Genomic DNA, 7,298 nt, shown 5'->3' with positions numbered 1-7,298 from the left:
AGATTTCAGGTTAGTTTATAATAAGAAAATGAAGCACCAGAGACCTCCTTCCCAGCTTGGCTTGACTTTGCATACAGCCGAGATGACAGCTCTCTCTAAAGCCCGCTTTTAAGAAGATATGACTTACACTGGAGCCTGGAACTTACAGAAGTAATCTTAAATTTCTTCTCCAAATTCTTCAGAGACCATGGACCATTTTCCAGCCTACCTACTCCTACTCACGTATCTGAGTGCACCAGTCACTATTCCGTTTCTGCCTGTTACCACTTACTGTGACAAACACAGTAACCCAATGGTTACTGTGCCAGCCTTGAAACTGGCAGCACAACTTCCAAATCCCGAGTGCTAATCATTTTCTAACAGAGATAGTCTTTTATAGAGACATTAATTCATCTTCACAAGGCTCTATAAATCTAGCTCTTCCTTGGCACGTAGTAGAGTAGTTAAAGACAGGAATCACAAAAGGAAATTAGGGTTTTGGTACCAGCTGCTACAGCCTCCAGTATGTAACTTCCTTCCTACACAGTGTATGGGGCTAACTGAAAAGCAATGCCTTAAGTAGAGCTGCTGTCTCTGTAGCTCTGAGTCCTTTCTGGTTGTGTCTCTTGAATATGAAAATTTGATTTTGCATGGAGTAGCTGAGGCAGACCACAGAGACTGTAGTTCTCCAGTCCCAAGGGGTTCAAGCCTCCATTCTAACAATGCTTGCATGCTTTATGGCATGATGTGCAGTAGGGTATTCCCACTTTGCTGCTTTTGACAACCAATTTTACTGACTGATTTTCTATTTTACCAGTGCCTAGAACCAGCCCTCTGAAGATACCATCCTTGCCAAAGGCAGAATCAGCTTTACCTAAACCATTCCTAACATATGTTTGCCTGTTTTGAAGATCTATATTGGTGATAAAGATTTCACAGCCTCCCAAGGGACCTTCTGTTCTTCCTTACAGATTTTTTTTCTAAATCTCTAATTATTCTTCAGTTGAACCACACTTTCCACAATGTACAATGAACAAACCGGACAATATGCTCCAGCTGAGACTTTCCACCATAGTTTTCAACAAATGTATGCTGACTGTCTTATACCCTTAAAACAGGACAAAAGCTGAAGCTTTTATACAGACTTGTTCAATTATTTGTTCCAGTATTTTTCTCTGAATGGAAGTAAAGCAGAACACTATGTAATTCTCTGGTTTCTTCTGTTCCCCCTACTTAGAAATAAACATGATGTCTGCCTTTCTTTCTTTTAGAAGCTCATCTGTTCTCCACAAGTTCTCAAAGACAATTGCTACTGGCTCCAAAATGTATTTACTCTGTTATCTCTGAGGATCCTGAGAGGAATTTCCCCAAGCCCAGTTTATTTGAAAAGAGTCATCAAAATCATAATTCTAACCTGAATTCTTCTGCCGCTGTCACTGACACGAACTTTATCCTGCTGACTGAGGCTGACCCTTCTGCTGAAGAAAGTAAAGCAAGTATCAGCCTTTTCCATAGCACCTTTGGTAGTTTCTTTTTCTTTCTCTTCAAAGAAGGAGTCCAGAGCACTCCTTCATTTGTCTTTGTCTTAGTACAGAGATATTAACAGAATACAGTTTGTTTTTTTTCTAACCTCATTGTTTTATTCTTTTACATTCCCCAGTAATTTGACTATAGGAATATAAAGTAGAAACTTTGATGACTTAAAGATTGTTAAAAAGTACTTAGATGTTGCTGTATTTTTTTTTTTTTTTTAGCTTGTTGATATTTTTTAAGCACATTTCTGATTCTGTGATGTGGAATGATTTGTGTTATTTCCACAGTCTCTAAAGGAGATGCAAAATCTCTGGAGATCCTTGTTTCATTTATGTATTTATTTGTTCCAAAGATTTCAGTGGTGTCTATGTACTGCATTTAGGCTCATAAGTGTGTAGATATAGTTCTGACTGATCTGCCAGAAGTCACACTGCATGAACATTTGTGCTAGGGCTGGGTTTGAAGCACAGAAATGCCTTGCTCACATCAGTGGCTTCTGATTCCTGCCTAGTTTATGATCTGATTAAAGCAGGATTATTTGGTTATTATCTCAATTATGTAGATTTATTTTATGCTAGCAAATTGCCTTACTTACCAGTTCTTCTTCGTGTGCCCTTCGTTGTCCTTGTTTATTTCTACATTGTCTTAAAAAAAAAAAAAAGAAAGAAAGAAAGAAAGAAAAAAAGTTTCAGTATGTATTTTTCCCATCTGGTTAGTCCAGCACTCTTCTTAATTAGTAAAATGCCATCCTGTCAGATTCTCTCCTGCCAGGGAGTCATTCAGCTACCAAATCACTTCTTCACCTCCATCATATATTTTAACATTTGAAAACAGCAAAACTGTAAGATATCACATTTTCCCTTACAGCAGGAAAAGCAAAACCAGCCACAGCAATGCTAATTAAGTGTATCTTAGGATTAATTTGAATTTTAACCAGGCCTCATGAGACTTCAGAGAATGTCACAAAATATATAATAATGCTTCTTTTCAGTTAATATTCATTTACTTGAGAACAATAAAAAGCAACAGAAATAGGCACAACCTGTTCTGTACTCTTTCCCCACATGTTTGTGTTCTGCCCAGATTGCTTTCCCAATGCATCATTCTGAAGGCCAGCCCTTCTCATGTCTAGGCAGTATCAGATGGGATCAAGTATCACTGTGCTCGCCTTCTCTGGACTTAAACTTCTTTTTTCATTATAAAGTCATTTGAAGAAAATATGTTGGCTATTCAATCATAAGCCTTATATCTGAGTTCATCAGTTTTGTTACAAAAGCATCATCACTTGCTTCTCTTCCATAATGCTAAATGGAATGCTGTGTATTTTAAAATTACTGTGTGATTCAGTTACTTCTAAAACAAATCTTCCCATATTGATAGACATATTTAAATCAGACAATGCCATAATGCTGATTATAGATAACAAGGCTATTAAGTGCTAAAAATAAGTGTTCTTAAAAAATAAAATAAAAAAAAGGAACAGTCTGGAGGAGAAATCTGAAGTACATCTGTATTTGGAATATATGTATTTGAATAGGAGAAAGCACAGGAAATAATGCAAAGTTATAAAACATTATGATTTTTTTTTGGTAGAATTTGCTAAAGAGAAATTTATTAGGAAAGCATTCTGTATATCCATATCATTTAATAGTGGCTATAGCTTTTTCTGCCTTTGCTTATAATTTTGTGACTACTATAGGATATATATGTATAAAAATTGGTTTATTTTAAATTCTGTAGGAATTCTTGGAAGTATTAAAAAAGCAATTGTACCATCTGAGTATTTCTCTTAAAATTCTGACTTCTGCTGTATTCTGACTTCCTGCTTTCTGGCAGGTGTGCTCAGGCCAGTTAAAAAAAAATAGATTAGAAGCAGCAAGGGTGAATTAATTTACTCAGAGAGTGTTCTGTGCATAGAACTCAGCTCCATGGGTGCCAACTGCTGCTGGAGATATCTCCAAATCAATGAGGGCATTCTTCTGCAAGAGAAGTAGAAGTAAGCAGAGAGAAGCAGGTTGCGGAGCACCAGGCAGCACCGGTTCTGCAGAGGTGACCGTTTCAAGGTGCGAGAAACTGGACAAGCTCACTGTGTGGACATGGCAAGTTGTAGGTTTTCCCACTATTAGTCCCACGGAGGATAAAATCAATTTAATTTTTTTATTCTGTGCTATAGCCCATGAATTTTTTTTTAATTTTAATTGAACAATATGAATTCTCTTTGAATCAATGTCCATAGTGTGCTGCCACGCTAAAATGTTATGCAGACATGTTACAAAATGTAATGGCAGTTCACTATGATGCTTATTTATACTTCAACCCCAGCTAAAGGAACTGAAGATGCCTGGGCATCATACTGGTCACTGAGCATAGCTTGCAACACTCTCAGTTCATCCATGTAAGGTGTAAATATCTCACCCAGCGGGCAGAGACCCTGCCTGTATTTCTGAGTATCCTGAAGCTCTCCCTGGAGTACTTGCAAGGTTCTGGATCCATTCCAAGAAGTGGATATAGCAAAGCCAGTATTTCAGAACATGGAAACAACTCCTCCCTTTCTCTCAACTGGTCTTTATTAATCGCTGTCTCTTTGGACAGCATTTTGCTTCTCTAAGTGTTTGTCAGATTTGTGCCCCAGGCATGCATACTTGAGGAATACTGCTTTATTTGGATATTGAATAACATGATGCATCTCATTAGTAATAAGCTTTTTTTTTTTTTTTCTGACAGAACACCAGACTTATTGAAGATGACTGTTGAGTTCATTCAGTGTCTAAACAGGTCTTCACTGCAAATCCCAATCTACTTGAGCAGATGTATAGTAAAATGCCATGGGCAATACTATATTATAGTGTTAGTAATAATGATAATAAACAGTGATATTGAATTTCTTGTCCTCTTTTATATTAAAAGAAATGAGAGCACCATGTCTCGCATTGCAGGAAAAAATCAGTAGTTGACAAGAGGTTAAGACTGGTATACAGCACAGTGAAAGAGTTACAGAGAAATATCAGACACCATTTATTTCATCAGCAATAGCAGTGTTACGTTACATTATAAATACAGCTTTCACTTCTATTTATACATCTGGCAGCCAATGCCAATGCGTAAAGCATCTTAGGAGTGGTTCTCCATACTGGGAACTTTTTTGCCAAAGAAGCTGAAGAGAGCTAGGTAAAGTTTCTTTTGTCTCAGTCAGATGCTGCCCACCTTTCAGCAGGCATTGGGCTTTCTGTTTATTCTTTCTCCCTCTGAATCTCTTCCATTCCTCTAGACCCTCTTGTCTTCATCCTATGCTACCTGCCTTATTTCTAAGAGTTTCTCGGTTTTTGCTCTTCCTTTGTCCACACTCCATCAATTTCTCTAACTCATATAATCCTTTGTATTCTGCTTCTTACACTCCAGAGGATGAATTTGATTTTTTAACTAGCAACATGGGAGGAACTTCTCTTACTCCTGTTGTCAGTTTTGTGTGATTTCTAAAGAGTAACTGCTTAGGCAAAAAGATTTGCCAGGATGCAGGCTTGCTCATGAATGTAAGAATTACAAAAAGCACTGATTTGTGGAAAACTAAGAGAAGCTCCTGGAAAACAGAAAGGACCACCTGGATTCTGCCTTGCATAGTGCTTTGTTTTTGTTTAAATCTGTATGTTCCAAAATGGTTGACTTGAAGGCAAATATTTCTCTCCATTCTTTGGATATCTGAAGGCTCTACAAACATCAGCCTGATAGAAAGTGTAGTGAATATGCAGTGATTACATTACCAGATTTGTTCATTTTGTCAGATTTACTTCTCTTTATCTCCATCCCTATTCCACTTTGATGTCTTAATGTTTCTGGCATTAAACTAACATAAAATTACCAAAACCAACAAACAAAGCGGCTTAGCTAAGACTGATTGAATGCTTCTGGGAAAACAAGAACTAACTTGAACTTAAAAAAAAATAATTTAAAAATATGGCACTTACCTGAAGCTTATCCAGCTCTTTTGGGATTTTTCCCATCTGTGCTGAAGTTACCCTATTAGTTTTTCTTTTTACTCTTGCTAAAGCTTGAAGATGAATGTACATACATTGCAAGTTAGCATGTCTCAGCTACCAGTAAAAAATTTGAAATGCTGTCAAATACTAAAGGTGTTTTGTGAAATCTATTAAAAATGCTGCCCTCTTATGACCTTGATTTTCATATATTTTATATGTGCTTATAATAGAACAGCATGATTCATTAAACACACAGCTTGACATTTGGGTTTTCCGTATGTTTTTGAAAGTCTAAAATGAAAGTGATCCTACCTCAACAGTTTTTTTTTATAGTGTACTTTGATCAGAACATTACAGATGGTGCTCCTTGATTGCTCACAAAATTTCAGGTTTGCAGAATCATAGAATCATAAAATGATTTGGGTTGGAAGGGATCTTCAAGATCATCTAGTTCCAACCCCCTGCTATAGGCAGGGACACCTCCCTCTAGACCAGGTTGCTCAAGGGCCCATCCAGCAACCCAGCTGCTGAACAACTCTCTTTGGTAATCTACCAAAGTGGATTTCAACACTTTGTGTCATGCATTGAGGCAAAAGTGAATTTCCAAATGAAATCCAGAATTACTTAATGGTAACTAATAATAAGCCCTGTAAGTTGTGTCTCTGGAAATTATTCTCAAATTAATGATCAATACAGTTTTGTAACTTCCATTGTTTTTCTCCTATTCTTAATTTCATAGGTCAATCCCTTCCCATTCACAATCTCATAACTTTCTTTTGGCAGTTCAAGCAACAAAAGAAAGTGTACAGTTGGTGTAAGTGTGGGTATCTATCAAGAAAGAATATCAAGATTGGAATTAGGAGGGTCAAATCTTAACTAGCACTGAAACTGAAAGAGATGTGAACAGAAAAATGAAGCAGAACAAAACAAAAAAACCACCCAAATAATGTGGGTACATTGGCAACACCAGGAAGATCTTGGAAAATGCTGCCCCTTGGTGAATGAAGCTGGTGATGCAATAATAAATGATGTGGAAAAAGAATGAGTGCTGAAAGCAATGGTGTCCTTATTTCTGTCTTTAGTAGTAAAGCTGTCTCACAGTTCTTGTCTCTACTTCTAGAAATAAAGTTTGGGGGATAAAATTGCCAAGCATACTAAGTACTGAGTCAGAATTAGCTAGAGCAAGCTGGATGCATGTATGTCCTTAGGACAGGTGGGATTCATCCAATGGTGTTAGAGGAGCTGGTGCCAGTGTAAGGCCTCTCTTTAGCTTAAAAGTTTACATTCACACAAATAGGTGTATGCACTTTATTTTCTTCCTGTGCTGATTGACTGCCACACTGAGTCTTTTTCATGGAACACTGATAGCCAGTTGCTGCAAACTGAGGACTATCATATAAGCATCAGGTTGGTTATAGCTTGCCCTTGGAACTATTGATTCAACACCTAGCATTGCTCATTTGCATGGTCCAGAAGAAAGACAAACAAATTCCCCTTTAGTCAACTCTTGTGAGGCCCCATCTGCAGTACTGCATCCAGGCCTGAGTCCCCCAGTACAGGAAGGACGTGGAGCTCTTGGATCAGAGGGTCCAGAGGAGGCCACTAAGATGATCAGAGGGCTGAAGCACCTCTCCTGTGAGGAAAGGTTGAGGAAACTGGGCTTGTTTAGCTTGGAGAAGAGAAGGCTCCGGGAGACCTCATGGTGGCCTTCCAGTACTTGAAGGGAGCATATAAACAGGAGGGGGAACATCTGTTTATGAGGGTAGACAGTGATAGGACAAAGGGGAATGGTTTTAAACTGAGACAGGAGAG

Source organism: Lagopus muta, chromosome 8 (genome assembly GCF_023343835.1).
Source record: "Lagopus muta isolate bLagMut1 chromosome 8, bLagMut1 primary, whole genome shotgun sequence".
NCBI classification, from domain to species: Eukaryota; Metazoa; Chordata; class Aves; order Galliformes; family Phasianidae; genus Lagopus; species Lagopus muta.
The sequence above is the reverse complement of the archived record's forward strand: the minus strand, read 5'-3'. Positions refer to the sequence as shown.